This window comes from Scyliorhinus torazame, chromosome 5 (assembly GCF_047496885.1).
Source record: "Scyliorhinus torazame isolate Kashiwa2021f chromosome 5, sScyTor2.1, whole genome shotgun sequence".
Classification (NCBI taxonomy): domain Eukaryota; kingdom Metazoa; phylum Chordata; class Chondrichthyes; order Carcharhiniformes; family Scyliorhinidae; genus Scyliorhinus; species Scyliorhinus torazame.
The window spans coordinates 170,769,253-170,787,488 of record NC_092711.1 but is presented as its reverse complement, the minus strand read 5'-3'; the positions used below and the strand labels follow the sequence as shown (position 1 = coordinate 170,787,488).

Below are 18,236 nucleotides of genomic sequence, written 5' to 3'. Positions count from 1 at the left end.
TTGTTGCCGGAAAGGACTGTGACCGAGAAAATATCACCAATTCAGTCCACTTGAAAAAGATCTGGGCCGAAATTCTCCCCCAACGGCGGGATGTCCGCCGACTGGCGCCAAAGCCGGCGCCAATCAGACGGGCATCGCGCCGGCCCAAAGGTGCGGAAGGCTCCGCATCTTTGGCGGCCTAGCCCCAACATTGAGGGGCTAGGCCGACGCCGGAGGGATTTCCGCCCCGCCAGCTGGCGGAAATGGCGTTTGTTTCCCCGCCAGCTGGCGCGGAAATGCGGCGCATGCGCGGGAGCGTCAGCGGCCGCTGTCAGTTTCCCAGCGCATGCGCGGGAGTGTCAGCGGCCGCTGTCAGTTTCCCGTGCATGCGCAGTGCGGAGAGTCTCTTCCGCCTCCGCCATGGTGGAGGCTGTGGCGGAGGTGGAAGGGAAAGAGTGCCCCCACGGCACAGGCCCGCCCGCGGATCAGTGGGCCCCGATCGCGGGCCAGGCCACCGTGGGGGCACCCCCCGGGGTCAGATCGCCCCGCGCCCCCCCCAGGACCCCGGAGCCCGCCCACGCTGCCTGGTCCCGCCGGTAAATACCAGGTTTGATTTACGTCGGCGGGACAGGCAATTCCTGGGCGGGACTTCGGCCCATTCGGGCCGGAGAATCCAGCGGGGGGTCCCGCCAACCGGCGCGGCCGGATTCCCGCCCCCGCCTAATCTCCGGGAGCGGAGACTTCGGCGGGGGCGGGATTCACGGCGGCCAACGGCCATTCTCCGACCCGGCGGGGGGGTCGGAGAATGACGCCCCTGCTCTTCAAAGATATATCAGAAGACATCACATTTGATGTTTGTAGTTGAATTTATTACCTCAGCAACTCACTGAGACACCAGACTGACAAAGGCATTGATTGGACAATAGCTGGAAACAATGATCTGAAACGTTCTGTGAGTGAAACTTCTCTCTTTAGCCTGGAATGGACTATGTCAGAGTTAAAGGCAATACCAGGTTAAATTACATTGAATATACAGCAAAGAAACAGGCCATTCAGCCCAACCAATCTCTGCTAGTATTTCTACTTCACTTCATCCTCCTCCCATGCTTTCCCATCTGACTCTATCAGTGTGTCCGTCTGTTTATTTCTCCTTCATGTGTTCATCCAGCTTCCTCTTCAATGTATCAATGTTATTCACCTCCACTCACTGGTAGTGGGTTCCACATTCTCATTACTGTCTGGAAAGACGTTTCTCCTGAATTAAGTTTTGCTCTTACCCCTACAAGTGGGAAACATCCACTGTGTTTATCAAAAGCTTTGATAATTTTAATGACCTCAATTAGCCCATCAGTCTTGTATTTTGAGGAGAGAAAAGTGACCAAGCCTACTCATTGTGAACATTGAGAAATGAAGACTCACTGAGAATGGGTGGGCTGGGTTGTATGAATTAGATAGTTAATCAGACTGTTCATGAACAGGTACTTGGTGTTTGGGAGTAGTCGGGGAGTTCAAGTGGCCGTCCTCAATAAAACATTAATTTTCATTTGGACAGCACATTAAAAAAAAAATAGAGTACCCAATTATATTTTTTCCAATTAAGGGGCAATTGAATGTGGCCAATCCACCTAACCCTCACATCTTTGGATTATGGGGGTGAAACCCATGCAAACACGGGGAGAATGTGCAAACTCCACATCGACAGTGACCCAGGGCCGGGATCAAACCCAGGTCCTCAGCACCGTTGGCAGCAGTGCTAACCACTGCACCACCGTGCCGCCCTCTTTGATAGCACATTTGACTTAATAAAATACGTCAAGGATTTTCCAGGAAAATTGTAAAAGAAAGTTTCATGAAGGTTGTCCAAGACCGTGATGTGACACAAATTCTACATCTCATTCCCCAGATATTCTCTCCTTCCTATTGATTTCAACACTAATTCATCCCATTATCTCCTCCTGCTTTCCCCCAAAATCTCCTCCCCTGAAGGCGCTGACTCTCTAGTTCAGTGTCACACTAATCTATTGCGCCTCCCCCCCCCCCCCCCCCAAATATTTCACCCAGGCGTCGAAATCTTTATACCTTAAATTAACAAGCTGTTTTGCTAAGGGGGCGCCACAATCAACTCCACTGACTACCCATATGTACTGTGTGTCAGGGTGGGGTCATTCGTGCCCCCCCCCCCCATTTCATCCTATTCCAAGGAGTTTGGAGACTGGACTCAGGATGAGTAATGGCGGTCATAGCCCCCATAATCCCTTGCGGTGGTGAAACCGCTCCATTCGCCGGGCGGGCGGCTCGGACTGCGCATGATCTTGGGAGCGATGGGAAGCTGCACATGTGCAGGAAGATCCCACCTCCTGACCTTTCTGCTGAGGTGTTGACCAATGGGAGCAGTTGGAGGACCGGAAGGACTCTGGTTTTCTGAAGGAAAAGGAAGTGAATCCAGGGAGGGTGCAGACTCTGCAAAGGTTGGCCCAGGTCTCTAAGTATATTCCCGGATTGTGTGAAAATTGGTGGTGGTAAATAGTGAGGAGGATAGTCTTTGGTTACAGGAGGATAATAATCTTTATTATTGACAAAAGTAACCCTGCAGCGTCCATCTAATTCAGTTAGAAATTATTGATCATCTCTGCTTGAGGACGTTCATAGGCAGAAAATTCCAGCTCATGATCAATCACTACCTCCTGTATCTTAACCAACTGGAACAATCCTATACATTAAACACAATTTTCGTCCTGTTACATATTTCCGTTAGGCTGGCAGTCCGCTTGAAGATTTCCAGGTCTCTTTGTCCTGGACAGGAAGCAGTGAGCATGGATCTGTCAATCAGCCTGAATCAGCACCTTCAGGAGAATTGGGAGGGTGAATATTAGATACAGCAGAGTGAGAATGGAGGGTGTGTGTGGGATGACGATTTACAGATTTGGGGAAATGAGAGAGGACCATAGAAACCAGAAATGTCTGTTATGAATCTCTATCCTATACTGACAATGATGTCTTTTGTAAACTCCTCTTACAGGATATCAGAAGAGGAAGAATGACAGACCGAAATCTCAAACCAAACCTCGCGTCTCGATTTGACATTCACTCAATTCACTGGGACTTGAATATCATCGGCCTTTGAATCGAGAAGGAAAAAGGTTAGTCTATTCTTTCTGCTTCAGATGGTTTTAACCATCAGTGTGACTGGAAACTCACTGAGACATACATACCTGAATGAGAGTGTTCCAGAGCACTGACTGAAATGAGCTTTAACCAGTTACACAGCCAGAAAAAAACAGCGGGGAGATCTGTGTGAGCCTTCAACTGATTGTCCAACCTGGAGAGACACAAGGACACCCCCACCCTGGAGAAACCATGGAAATGTGGGGACTGTGGGAAGGGATTCAGATTCCCATCAGCACTGGAAACTCATCGACGCATTCACACTGGGGAGAGGCCGTTCACCTGCTCTCAGTGTGAGAAGGGATTCGCTAAGTTATCTAATCTGAAGAAGCACCAGCCAGTCCACGTCGGGGAGAGGCCAGTCACCTGCTCCACGTGTGGGAGGGGTTCAGTACTTCTTCCAGACTGCTGACACACCAACAAGTTCACACTAGGGAGAGACCGTTCAGCTGCTCCCACTGCACAGAGATGTTTTGAATCTCATCCCATCTGCTGACACACCAGCTCCTGCATACCGGAGAGAGGCCGTTCACCTGCTCTCAGTGTGGAAAGGGATTCACTCAAATAAGCAACCTACAGGCACACCGAGTTCACACTGGGGCGAGGCCATTCACCTGCTCTGACTGTGGGAAGGGATTCACTCGGTTATCCCACCTGCAGAGACACCAGCGAATTCACACATGGGAGAGGCCGTTCACCTGCTCTGACTGTGGGACAGGATTCACTCGGTTATCCCACCTACAGACACACCAGCGAATTCACACTGGAGAGAGGCCGTTCATTTGCTCTGACTGTGAAAAGAGATTCACTCAGCTACCCAATCTGCAGGCACACCAGCGAGTTCACACTGGGGAGAGGCCATTCACCTGCACCGTGTGTGAGAAGGGATTCACTCGGTCAACACTTCTGCTGAGACACCAGCAAGTGTGAGGTTATCCATTTTGGTAGGAATAACAGCAAAAGAGATTACTATTTAAATGATAAAATATTAAAACATGCTGCTGTGCAGAGAGACCTGGGTGTGCTAGTACATGAGTCGCAAAAAGTTGGCTTACAGGTGATTAAGAAGGCAAATGGAATTTTGTCCTTCATTGCTAGAGGGATGGAGTTTAAGACTAGGGAGGTTCTGCTGCAATTGTGTAAGGTGTTTGTGAGGCCACACCTGGAGTATTGTGTTCAGTTTTGGTCTCCTTACTTGAGAAAGGACGTACTGGCACTGGAGGGTGTGCAGAGGAGATTCACTAGGTTAATCCCAGAGCAGAAGGGGTTGGATTACGAGGAGAGGTTGAGTAGACAGGGACAGTACTCGTTGGAATTTAGAAGGATGAGGGGGGGATCTTATAGAAACATATAAGATTATGAAGGGAATGGATAGGATAGATGCGGGCAGGTTGTTTCCACTGGCGGGTGAAAGCAGAACTAGGGGGAATAGCCTCAAAATAAGGGGAAGTAGATTTAGGACTGAGTTTAGGAGGAACTTCTTCACCCAAAGGGTTGTGAACCTATGGAATTCCTTGCCCAATGAAGTAGTAGAGGCTCCTTCATTAAATGTTTTTAAGATAAAGATAGATAGTTTTTTGAAGAATAAAGGGATTAAGGGTTATGGTGTTCGGGCCGGAAAGTGGAGCTGAGTCCACAAAAGATCAGCCATGATCTCATTGAATGGTGGAGCAGGCTCAAGGGGCCAGATGGCCTACTCCTGCTCCTAGTTCTTATGTTCTTGTACAGATTTTAGTGAGTTTAGATTTGTTGCTCAGCACCTTCAGGAAAATTGGGAGAGAAAGTAAGTGAATACAGTCTGTATATTACACACATTTTCCATCCAGTAATATCGACATCTATCTGTCTGGCAGCCTGCATGAATATTTTCAGGTCTCTGTGTCCAGGACAGGAAGCAGTGAGCGTGAATCTGTCAATCAGCCTGAATCCCTCCCCTCCCCCCTTCCCGTGGTTCGCCTTACTTTCCTCTTAGGTTTAGCTGTGTCGTGTCTCCCCCCCCCCCCCCCCCCCCCCCCCCCCCCCCCCCCCAGTCTATCTCTCCCTTTCATGCTTTGGCCACTTTCCCCTGATTCTTGGCTACCTGGCTATTCTTCCTCTTGTTCGTTGGCCTCAAACAGGTCCCGGAACAATTGGGTGAATGGCTCCCACGTTCTGTGGAAGCCGTCGTCTGACCCTCGGATGGCGAATTTGATTTTCTCCATTTGGAGAGATTCCGAGAGGTCGGACAGCCAGTCTGCAGCTTTGGGTGGTGCTGCTGACCACCAGCCGAACAGGATTCTCCGGCGGGCGATCAGGGAGGCAAAGGCAAGGGCGTCCGCCCTCCTCCCCAGGAATAGACCTGGCTGGTCTGATACCCCAAAAACCGCCACTTTCGGGCATGGCTCCACCCTCACCCCCATCACTTTGGACAATGCGTCGAAGAAGGCTGTCCAGTACCCTGCAAGCCTGGGTAAAGACCAGAACATGTGGGCTTGGTTGGCCGGGCCTCCTTGACACCGTTCACATCTATCCTCCACCTCCGGGAAGGACCTACTCATACGGGTTCTTGTTAAGTGGGCTCTATGTACCACTTTTAGCTGCGTCAGGCTGAGCCGTGCGCACGTGGAGGTGGAGTTGACTCTATGCAGTGCTTCGCTCCAGAGACCCCGCCCTATCTCAGTCCCGTCCTCCTCCCATTTCTTTCTTGTTGCGTCCAGTACGGTGTCGGCCCTTTCTATCAGTCGGTCATACATGTCACTACAGTTTCCTTTACCTAGTATGCTTGCGTCTAGTAGTTCTTCCAGTAATGTCTGTCGTGGCGGTTGTGGTACATCCTTGTCTTCTTTCGTTGGAAGTTTTTGAGCTGTAGATACCTTAGTTAGTTCCCCCTGGCTAGCTGGAATTTCTCTGTCAGTTCGTCCAGTGTTGCGATCCTGCCGTCCATGCATAGGTCCCTGACTGTCAGTCTCCCTCCGTCCTGCCCCCACCTTTTGAAGGTGGCGTCAGTCAGCGCTGGTGTGAACCTATAGTTGTTGCAAATGGGAGCTTTGTCCGACATTCTGGTCAGGCCAAATTGCTGCCGTTGTTGGTTCCAGGATTGGAGGGTGGCTATCACCACCAGACTGCTGGAGTGTTTTTTGGGTGGGGTTGGGGGTGCTGCTGTGGCGAAGGCCCGGAGGGAGGTCCCCCTGCAGGAGGCCTCTTCCGCGCGCACCAACTCGGCTTCTGGCTTCTTGATCCATCCCTTTATTCGCTCGGTCGTCGCCGCCGCCCAGTGGGAGAATTGTAGGTTTGGGAGGGCTAGCCCCCCCTGGATTTTGTTTTTTGTAGGACCTTCCTTGGGATCCGAGCATTCCCCCCCCCCCCCCCCCCCCCCCCCCATACGAACGCCATGATTAATTTGTCCAGCGCTTTGAAAAAGGCCTTGGGGATGTAGATCGGAATGGATCTAAGTAGGAAGAGGTACCTGGGCAGGACATTCTCCCACTGGGAGAGTGGGAGTGTGTTCCATCTTTGCAGGTTCTTTTTTACTTCCTCTGTCAGACTGGTGAGGTTCCATTTGTGGATCCCTTTCCAGTCATGGGCTATTTGGATCCCCAGGTAGCGGAATTTGTGTTAGACTTGTTTAAACGGCAGTCCCGTTAGTGCTGCCCCACCTACTTGTGGGTGTACGGGGAAGATCTCGCTTTTGCTTATGTTGAGTTTGTAGCCCGAGAAGGCGCGAAACTCTTTTAGGAGCGCGATGATTCCGTCCATGCTGCTCTGTGGGTCCAAAATGTAGAGGAGCAGGTCATCTGCATAGAGTGAGACTCTGTGCTCTCTGCCTCCCCTTCGGATCCCCTCCAGCTTTTTGCTGCTCTGAGCGCGATTGCTAGTGTTCGATCGCTAGAGAGAACAGCAGCGGGGACAGTGGGCATCCTTGTCTGGTGCCCCTGTGCAGCTGGAAGTATCGGGAGTTGGTATTGTTGGTCCGTACGCTCGCCATAGGAGCGTTGTCGTCCCAGCCTCCCCGAACAGGCGCCGGAATGTGGCGACTAGGGGCTTTTCACAGTAACTTCATTTGAAGCCTACTTGTGACAATAAGCGATTTTCATTTTTTTCATTATTTTATAGGAGCTTTACCCAGGAGGTGAACCCTGTTCCAAGCCCAAACTGCTCCAGTACCTCTGAGGTATTTCCATTCGACTCTGTCGAAGGCCTTTTCTGCGTCTAGGGAGACGATTACCTCTGGTGTTCTCTCCCCGGAGAGGGTCATTATCACGTTCAGCAGGCGCCTGATGTTCGATAAAGCTGTCTACCTTTGACAAAGCCCGTCTGGTCCTCTGCGACCACCTCAGGTACACAGTCTTCTAGCCTTTTGGCTAGGATTTTGGCCAGTATTTTGGCATCCGCGTTCAGCATTGAGATGGGTCTGTATGACCCACATTCCGTTGGGGCTTTGTCTTTCTTAGGTATCAGCGAGATTGAGGCCTGTGCTAGCGCGGGTGGCAGTGTGCCCTTAGCCAGCGAGTCTGTGAATATCTCCCGCAGGTGCGGGGCCAGTGCTGTCGCAGATTTTTGTAGAAGTCCGCCGGGAACCCGTCTGGTCCCGGTGCCTTCCCCGCCGCATGGAGCTAATGCTGTCCATGATCTCTCCCAGTACTAGTGGTGCTTCCAGGCCCCGTTTTCTGCCCCCCCCCCCCCCCCCGACTGGAATGTCCAGTCCATCAAGGAACCGTTTCATCCCGGACTCCCCCATTGGGGGCTCTGAAGTGTACAGCCCTTGGTAGAAGGTCTTGAAGGTTTTGTTGATCTTTTCTGGTTCTGTTTCTATCGTGCCTCTGGTATCCCTGATTTGTGCAATTTCTCTGGTGGCTGCCTGCTTTCTCATCTGGTGTGCCAACAGGCGGCTGGCTTTGTCTCCGTGTTCGTATAGGGTCCCACGTGCTTGGCGGAGTTGGTGCACTGCTTTCCTGGTGGAGGGCAGGTCAAAGTTCCTTTGTAGCTCTTTCCTCTCCGCTAGGAGCTCTACGGTCGGGGCCTCGGAGTATTTACGGTCCACCTCCAGTATGGAGTCGACCAGCTGCTGCCTAGCCGCCCTTTCCTCCCTAACTCTCTCAAACACCTTATTAATCTGTTCCGGAGCCGCCACCAACTCCTCCATCCTGTCCCGCACCTGAACCTTCTCAGCTGATGCACCACTTTCCCTGTGCACAATAGGTCAAACCTCACCTGCAGCTCCTTCCTCTTTGCCAGGAGCCCCGGGTCCAGGTCCCCCACCTACCTCCCATCCACCTCCAAAATCTCTTCCATCAGTTGTTGGCGTTCCTCCCTCTCCTTCCTATCCACCTTGGCCTGAAACAGGATCACCTCCCCCCTTACGACCACTTTCAGAGCCTCCCAAGCCACCGATGAAATGCCGAGCAGAACCTGAGTTGACACCTTTAACCACAATGTCTGAAGAATGGATCTGTGGTTAGAAGAAAGATGTCATTCAACAGTTCGAAGTAGAGTAAATTTGACCTGTCTGGGACACGGGTCAGAAGGAGAATAAGAACCAAGCCTCGAAGATTCCGTTTCAGCGACGACCGAGGATCAAATGGGTGAGACTCAGAGAATAGAACAGACCTCCGAGAAGAATGTGGCCAATTCAGTTCAAAGGGGTAATATCTACTTATGTCTGAAGCTCTGACATCACCTCGGTCAGAGTTTCCCCGGTGAGGGGAGCGGCCCCACCCGACGACCCAGCCCCCGCCACCTTCCTTCCTGCAGGACTCACAGCAGCACTCGCTGGCGGACCTTCGCTCGCCCCCTTCTTTCCAGCACCTTTCCTCTGGGACTTCGACATTCGTCAGCCTCCTTATGACTTCCCACAACAACCTATGTAAAAACTACCCCTAAACCAGGCATAAAAGTCCAAAATCCAAGCCTCTCGCAGGAGCCACCTAACGTGCGACATCCACCGACATGTTGTCACCGGAAGTCCCCGGAATGAACAATATCAATATGACACCAGCATCTCCATATTAACGACAGGCCATTCATCTGCTCTGTCTGTGGACAGAGCTTCTCTCAGTCAGGCAGCCTGCTGGCACTGGGGACAGGACATTAAAAAGTGTTCCAGGAGTGGGATGGAATTCAGCCAATCCTCCAGCCTGTTGACACACCAGTGAGTTCAAATTGGGGAGCTGCTGTTTCCATGTTCTCTGTGCGGATAGAGAGTCACTCACTCATCCCACTTCCTGACACACCAGCGACTTCATGTTTGACTGCAGGGGTTGGACTCTGCTGAGTGAAATACTCACTCTATCTGAGCCCCTCAGAATTACACACAACTCAATTCAATCTCCCCTCAGCCTCCACTGATCCAATGAGAACAACCCCAGCCTCTCCAATCTTACCTCTTCGTTAAAATTCTCCATCCTGGGTAACATCATCATAAATCCCCTCTGCAGCCTCTCTCGTGTGATCACATCCTTCCTGTAATGTGGTGACCAGAACTGTCCACAGTGCTCCGGCTGTGGTCTAACTGGTGTTTGATCCAGTTCCAGCACAATGTCCCTGTTCTTATATTCTTGGCCCTCGGCTACCAAAGGAAACGTTCCCACCTGCCTTCCTTTTTTAAAATATAAACGTAGAGTAACCAATTAATAAATTCCAATTAAGGGGCAATTTATTGTGGCCAATCCATCTACCCTGCGCATCTTTGGGTTGTGGGGGCAAAACCCACGCAAACAAGGGTGAATTTCATTTTTCATTTTCATTTCATTTCATGTGCAAACGCCACACGGACAGTGACCCAGAGCCGGGATCAAACCTGGAACATCGGTGCCGTGAGGCAGCAATGCTAACCACTGTGCCATCGGGCTGCCCCCACCTGTCTTCCTCAGCATTGAGGAGAGAGAGAGAGAGAGAGGCAGCAGAGGGAAAGGCACCAAAGAGAAGAGAGGAGCACCAGAGACTGAGACAGGAGAGGGAGAACAGAGAGTCAGAGGGCAAGAGAGGCACCAGAGAGAGGAGCACCAGGGACTGAGGGAGGCAGGAGAGAGAGGGGAGAGGACAGAGCGAGAGTGGGAGAGACCCTAGTCAGTAACAGAAATAAGTAATGAAATTGAGTTCAGACACATCTGCATGAACTGACACCACTTTATTCACAGATTAACAGAGTAATCACTGTACTTGAATCAATGTTTGAGGTGAGGGATGCAGTTAGTGTCCCTGCTGATTTTACCTGCAGGAAGTGCCGCCATCTCCAGCTCCTCCAAGACCGAGTTAGGGAACTGGAGCTGGAGTTGGAAGAACTTCGGATCATTCGGGAGGCAGAAGGGGTCATAGATAGCAGCTTCAGGGAATTAGTTACACCAAAGATTGGAGATAGGTGGGTAACTGTAAGAGGGACTGGGAAAAAGCAGTCAGTGCAGGGATCCCTTGCGGTCGTTCCCCTGAGAAACAAGTATACCGCTTTGGATACTTGTGGGGGGGGGGGGGGGGGGGGACTTACCAGGGGTAAGCCATGGGGTACAGGCCTCTGGCACGGAGTCTGTCCCTGTTGCTCAGAAGGGAAGGGGGGAGAGGAGCAGAGCATTAGTAATTGGGGACTCTATAGTCAGGGGCACAGATAGAAGGTTTTGTGGGAGCGTGAGAGACTCACGTTTGGTATGTTGCCTCCCAGGTGCAATGGTACGTGATGTCTCGGATCGTGTTTTCCGGGTCCTTAAGGGGGAGGGGGAGCAGCCCCAAGTCGTGGTCCACATTGGCACTAACGACATAGGTAGGAAAGGGGACAAGGATGTCAGGCAGGCTTTCGGGGAGCTAGGATGGAAGCTCAGAACTAGAACAAACAGAGTTGTTATCTCTGGGTTGTTGCCCGTGCCACGTGATAGTGAGATGAGGAATGGGGAGAGAGAGCATTTAAACACGTGGCTACAGGGATGGTGCAGGCGGGAGGGATTCAGATTTCTGGATAACTGGGGCTCTTTCTGGGGAAGGTGGGACCTCTACAGACAGGATGGTCTACACCTGAACCTGAGGGGCACAAATATCCTGGGGGGGAGATTTGTTAGTGCTCTTTGGGGGGGTTTAAACTAATGCAGCAGGGGCATGGGAACCTGGATTGTAGTTTTAGGGTAAGGGAGAATGAGAGTATAGAGGTCAGGAGCACAGATTTGACGTCGCAGGAGGGGGCCAGTGTTCAGGTAGGTGGTTTGAAGTGTGTCTACTTCAATGCCAGGAGTATACGAAACAAGGTAGGGGAACTGGCAGCATGGGTTGGTACCTGGGACTTCGATGTTGTGGCCATTTCGGAGACATGGATAGAGCAGGGACAGGAATGGATGTTGCAGGTTCCGGGGTTTAGGTGTTTTAGTAAGCTCAGAGAAGGAGGCAAAAGAGGGGGAGGTGTGGCGCTGCTAGTCAAGAGCAGTATTACGGTGGCGGAGAGGATGCTAGATGGGGACTCTTCTTCAGAGGTAGTATGGGCTGAAGTTAGAAACAGGAAAGGAGAGGTCACCCTGTTGGGAGTTCTTTATAGGCCTCCTAATAGTTCTAGGGATGTAGAGGAAAGGATGGCGAAGATGATTCTGGATAAGAGCGAAAGTAACAGGGTAGTTATTATGGGAGACTTTAACTTTCCAAATATTGACTGGAAAAGATATAGTTCGAGTACAATAGATGGGTCGTTTTTTGTACAGTGTGTGCAGGAGGGTTTCCTGAAACAATATGTTGACAGGCCAACAAGAGGCGAGGCCACGTTGGATTTAGTTTTGGGTAATGAACCAGGCCAGGTGTTGGATTTGGAGGTAGGAGAGCACTTTGGGGACAGTGACCACAATTCGGTGACGTTTAGGTTAATGATGGAAAGGGATAAGTATACACCGCAGGGCAAGAGTTATAGCTGGGGGAAGGGCAATTATAATGCCATTAGACGTGACTTGGGGGGGATAGGGTGGAGAAGTAGGCTGCAAGTGTTGGGCACACTGGATAAGTGGGGCTTGTTCAAGGATCAGCTACTGCGTGTTCTTGATAAGTATGTACCGGTCAGGCAGGGAGGAAGGCGTCGAGCGAGGGAACCGTGGTTTACCAAGGAAGTGGAATCTCTTGTTAAGAGGAAGAAGGAGGCCTATGTGAAGATGAGGTGTGAAGTTTCAGTTGGGGCGATGGATAGTTACAAGGTAGCGAGGAAGGATCTAAAGAGAGAGCTAAGACGAGCAAGGAGGGGACATGAGAAGTATTTGGCAGGAAGGATCAAGGAAAACCCAAAAGCTTTCTATAGGTATGTCAGGAATAAGCGAATGACTAGGGAAAGAGTAGGACCAGTCAAGGACAGGGATGGGAAATTGTGTGTGGAGTCTGAAGAGATAGGCGAGATACTAAATGAATATTTTTCGTCAGTATTCACTCAGGAAAAAGATAATGTTGTGGAGGAGAATGCTGAGCCCCAGGCTAATAGAATAGATGGCATTGAGGTACGTAGGGAAGAGGTGTTGGCAATTCTGGACAGGCTGAAAATAGATAAGTCCCCGGGACCTGATGGGATTTATCCTAGGATTCTCTGGGAGGCCAGGGAAGAGATTGCTGGACCTTTGGCTTTGATTTTTATGTCATCATTGGCTACAGGAATAGTGCCAGAGGACTGGAGGACAGCAAATGTGGTCCCTTTGTTCAAAAAGGGGAGCAGAGACAACCCCGGCAACTATAGACCGGTGAGCCTCACGTCTGTAGTGGGTAAAGTCTTGGAGGGGATTATAAGAGACAAGATTTATAATCATCTAGATAGGAATAATATGATCAGGGATAGTCAGCATGGCTTTGTGAAGGGTAGGTCATGCCTCACAAACCTTATTGAGTTCTTTGAGAAGGTGACTGAACAGGTAGATGAGGGTAGAGCAGTTGATGTGGTGTATATGGATTTTAGCAAAGCGTTTGATAAGGTTCCCCACGGTAGGCTATTGCAGAAAATACGGAGGCTGGGGATTGAGGGTGATTTAGAGATGTGGATCAGAAATTGGCTAACTGAAAGAAGACAGAGGGTGGTGGTTGATGGGAAATGTTCAGAATGGAGTACAGTCACAAGTGGAGTACCACAAGGATCTGTTCTGGGGCCGTTGCTGTTTGTCATTTTTATCAATGACCTAGAGGAAGGCGCAGAAGGGTGGGTGAGTAAATTTGCAGACTATACTAAAGTCGGTGGTGTTGTCGATAGTGTGGAAGGAAGTAGCAGGTTACAGAGGGATATAGATAAGCTGCAGAGCTGGGCTGAGAGGTGGCAAATGGAGTTTAATGTAGAGAAGTGTGAGGTGATTCACTTTGGAAGGAATAACAGGAATGCGGAATATTTGGCTAATGGTAAAGTTCTTGAAAGTGTGGATGAGCAGAGGGATCTAGGTGTCCATGTACATAGATCCCTGAAAGTTGCCACCCAGGTTGATAGGGTTGTGAAGAAGGCCTATGGAGTGTTGGCCTTTATTGGTAGAGGGATTGAGTTCCGGAGTCGGGAGGTCATGTTGCAGCTGTACAGAACTCTGGTACGGCCGCATTTGGAGTATTGCGTACAGTTCTGGTCACCGCATTATAGGAAGGACGTGGAGGCTTTGGAGCGGGTGCAGAGGAGATTTACCAGGATGTTGCCTGGTATGGAGGGAAAATCTTATGAGGAAAGGCTGATGGACTTGAGGTTGTTTTTGTTGGAGAGAAGAAGGTTAAGAGGAGACTTAATAGAGGCATACAAAATGATCAGGGGGTTGGATAGGGTGGACAGTGAGAGCCTTCTCCCGCGGATGGAAATGGCTGGCACGAGGGGACATAACTTTAAACTGAGGGGTAATAGATATAGGACATAGGTCAGAGGCAGGTTCTTTACGCAAAGAGTAGTGAGGCCGTGGAATGCCCTACCTGCTACATTAGTGAACTCGCCAACATTGAGGGCATTTAAAAGTTTATTGGATAAACATATGGATGATAATGGCATAGTGTAGGTTAGATGGCTTTTGTTTCGGTGCAACATCGTGGGCCGAAGGGCCTGTACTGCGCTGTATTGTTAAAAAAAAATGTTATTCACTTTTGGAATTGAATGAATTAAGGGTCAGATTAACTATCACAATAACCCAGTATCAGATAGGTCTGTTTAATACAGATCAGGGTTAAACCCAGTGTCCAATATTACAGGTCTCTGTGGCTGTTGGAAGCCTGGTTTCACTGTACAGCTGACAAACCCACAGCTTCAGTTAACTCGTCTACCCAGGGTCTGTTTATAAACCTTCATCACAACATATTACCTGGTTAGCTATTTATATATGGTCATCATGGTCGGGCAGCTAACACACAGCTCAACCAGAAACTATGGTTCTTTCTACTGATTCCAGCTCCGACAAGGGATCAGAGCATCTCCAGCCCTCAGCTCTGTTACTGGGCTGTTATTGACATGAGCAACAGAGAGACAGCAATTTGCCTGAGGCTTAAATGGGAAGTTGAAACTTGTGACTCAAGACCAACTGTGTAAGATCTCTGTAAAGATCAGTAACTTCAAAAGATAAATTCTAAACCCAGTGAACAAACTAAAGAATCATAAGACAAAAACTTCAAGTTTATGACTTTTACTGCAACAAACAAACGAGAAATAACAATGCCTAAACACTATTTTTATAGGGAACGTATCCCTTAAACTATAAATAGAACGTTGCCCTTTTACTTTTAACACAATCAAAAATCACACTCCATGGTTTTGTTGCAGAAGTTGTCACTCAATTCTCCTGGAACCAGCCCAATGTGATTCTTCTTTCCTGTGTTTACTTCCATTTTATTCCTTTGCCTGACTGGCAATCCTTAACTCCAGAAGTATCTTTTGCAGTGATGGTTCTCCTAATGATATTCAGGTCCTGATTAATAATAATAATCTATATTGTCACAAGTCGGCTTACATTAACACTGCAATGAAATTACCGTGAAAAGCCCCTAGTCGCTACATTCCGGCACCTGTTCGGGTACACTGAGGGAGAATTCAGAATGTCCAAATTACCTAACAGCGTGCCTTTCGGGACTTGTGGGAGGAAACCGGAGCACCCGGAAGAAACACATGTAGACACGAGGAGAACATGTAGACTCTGCAGTGACCCAAGCAGGGAATCGAACTTGGCACCCTGTAACTGTGAATCAACAGTGCTAACCACCGTGCCACCATGCTGCCCATAACCAAGTGACTCTTCCAAATCCTGAAGTCTTTTTTTCGGTAAATAATCATCTAATATCCTGTAAACCTAATGGAAATTAAGAACAGACAATTCTAGTTCCTATGAAACATTCTTTCCTCTCTCATTCCTCAAAAGCTGTAAATCGCCATCCAACACACTCTCCCTCCATTCTCACTCTGCTGTAATATTCATCCTCCCAATTCTCTAAAGGTGCTGATTCAGTCTGACTGGCAGATCCATTCTCACTGCTTCCCGTCCTGGACAGGCCGGAAAATCTCCATACAGACTGCAAGACAGAAATATGTCTATATTACTGAACTCAAAATGTGTGGAACATACAGACTGGATTCACTTCCTTTCTCTTCAGCTGCTGCAAGTCACCAACGTCCCCCCCAGAATGAGACAAGAAATGGAAAGATAAAGTAGACTTGGAGCGGCTGCTGCCTCTTGTGGGGCATTCCAGAACGAGAGGTAATAGTCTTCGGATAAGAGGTAGCAAATTCAAAACAGAGTTGAGGAGAAACTGCTTCTCCCAAGTGCTGTGAATCTGTGGAATTCACTACCCCAGAGTGCGGTGGAGCTGGAACAGTGAGTACATTTAGGGAGGAGTTAGACTTTTAATCGGTTGAAGGGTTCTGAAGAACTCTCAGGACAGTGGAGATAAGGCCAGGATGAGATCAGCGATGATCAAATGGCGGAGCAGACTCGATGGGCTAAATGGCCTAATTCTGCTCCTATATCTCATGACTTTATGAAAGGGGGAGACATTGATTTGCTCCCAGATGTTGCCCAGAGGAGGAAGTTTTAGTCTGAAACTCATTGTCCAAGCTCCACATTGTGGCATCACAAAGATGCTCGTCCTCTAAATCAACCAATAGGAATAAATCCGTTCCGCAGTGACGTCACTGCATTTGAGTGCACTCGCCCCGCGCGCGGATACAGGAGCCCCGCCCCCGTCCATTTTTCTCCCCTCCCTGACCCATCCTGGAGACAAGGTTTCCAAGCAACCGGCTGACAGTTCCGGCTATCAATGACTCCCTCTCTCCCCACCCGGGACTGTGCATGGTCTCAGGGAGAGGGGACTCTGCGCATGTGCAGAGGGAGCTCACCTCCAGTGACACTGCTGAGTTGTGACCAATAGGAAGATTGGAGGACCGGAAGGACCCTGCTCCTCCGCCAATCAGAGCTCCCACATTGTCTCAATGCGGAAGCTGGACATGGAGGTTTCTGCCCAGCAAAGCTGTTGTTCCTCCAACCCTGAATGAGCTTGAGCTGCACACAGACTAAATCATCTCCTTGTCTCCAACATCTGTGAGTAAAACACTTTATTTTCTCAGTCTGATCTTCAATTGGTGACTTGCAATAACTAGAGAAAGGAAGTGAATCCAGGGAGGGTGCAGGCTCTGCAAATGTTCGTCCTGGTCTCGCTATCTCTTAAAGACATTGACATCCTTTGCTCCCTCAGCTTGACACATTTATTTCTCTGGCTAAAAGGATCGTCTCTTTCCTAATGTTCACAATTAAAGGGCTGCTTTCCCCAGGAGATGGCTGACATTTAAGGGGACAGTAAACAGGACATAATTCCTTCCCTATCAGTTTATTTCCATCATCAGCAAACTGACAGAAGGAGTCATCAACAGTGCAATCAAATAGCACTTTACTGAGCGATAACCTGTTCACAGACGCTCAGTTTGGGTTCCGCCAGGGTCACTCAGCTCCTGACCTCATTACAGCTTTCAAACATGGACGAAAGAGCTGAATGCCAGAGGTGAGGTGAGAATGACTGCCCTTGGCATCAAGGCAGGATTTGACCGAGTATGACATCAAGGAGCCCTAGCTAAACTGGAGTTAATGAGAATTGGGGAAAACTCTCCGTCGGTTGGAGTCATACCTGGCACAAAGGAAGATGGTTGTGGTGGTTGCAGGTCAATCATCTCAGTTCCAGGAGTTCCTCAGGGCACATTCCCAGACCCAACCATCTTTAGCTGCTTCATCAATGACCTCCCTTCCATCATAAGGTGAGAAGTGGGGATTTTTGCGAATGACTGCACAATGTTCAGCACCATTCACGACGACTCAGATAATGAAGCAGTCCATGTCCAAATGCAGTAAGACCGGGACAGTATCCAGATGTGGGCTGATAAGTGGCAAGTTACATTTGTGCTATACAAATGCCAGGCAATGATCATCTCCTACAAAGGAGGATCTAACCACCGCCCCTTGACATTCAGTGGCATTAGCATTGCTGAATCCCCACAACCAAGATCCTGAGGGTTACCATTGATCAGAAACTGAACTGGACTACCCACATTAATATGGTGGCCACCAGGGCAGGTCAAAGACTACAGCAAGTAACGCACCTCCTATCCCCCAAAGCCTGTCCACCATATACAAGGTACAAGTCAGGTGTGTAATAGAATAATCACCACTTGCCTGGTTGAGTGCAGCTCCAACAACACTCAAGATGCTGCTCTCCACCATCCAGAACAAAGCAGCCTGCTTGACTGCTCTCCCTTCCACAAATATTCAAACCCTCCAACACCGACAAACAGTGGCAGCCGTGTATACCATTTACAATGTGCACTGCAGTAACTCACCAAGGTTCCTCAGACAGCACCTTCCAAACCCACGACCACTACTATCTCGAAGGACAAGAGCAGCAGATACCTGGGAACCCCACCACCTGGAGGTTCACCTCCAAGTCACTCACCAGCTGGACTTGGAAATATATCGCCCTTCCTTCATTGTTGCTGGGGCGACATCCTGGAACTTCTTCCCTGACAGCACAGGGTGTGTACCTACAACTCAGGGACTGCAGCGGTTCAAGACGGCAACTCATCACCACCTTCTGAAGGGCAACTAGGGATGGGCAATAAATGCTGGCTGAACCGCGACTCTCGCGTCTCGTAAATGTATTTTTAAAATTGTTATATTGCGCAGAGATATATG

The 18,236-nt window shown here is 49.5% G+C and overlaps 1 protein-coding gene across 2 annotated transcripts in view; it reads left to right on the top strand.

Annotated features, from left to right (window-relative positions):
- LOC140420636 (uncharacterized) overlaps window positions 1-18,236 on the top strand; it is a 39,637-nt gene that overhangs the window by 17,068 nt on the left and 4,333 nt on the right. Inside the window, exon 2 of one of the 2 annotated variants that reach the window (XR_011946485.1) lies at window positions 2,999-3,119. The gene's annotated coding sequence lies outside the window, so the exon portion shown is untranslated. Of the gene's footprint in view, window positions 1-2,998; window positions 4,089-18,236 lie in introns of both variants that reach the window. The other variant, XR_011946484.1, reaches the window with a different exon arrangement.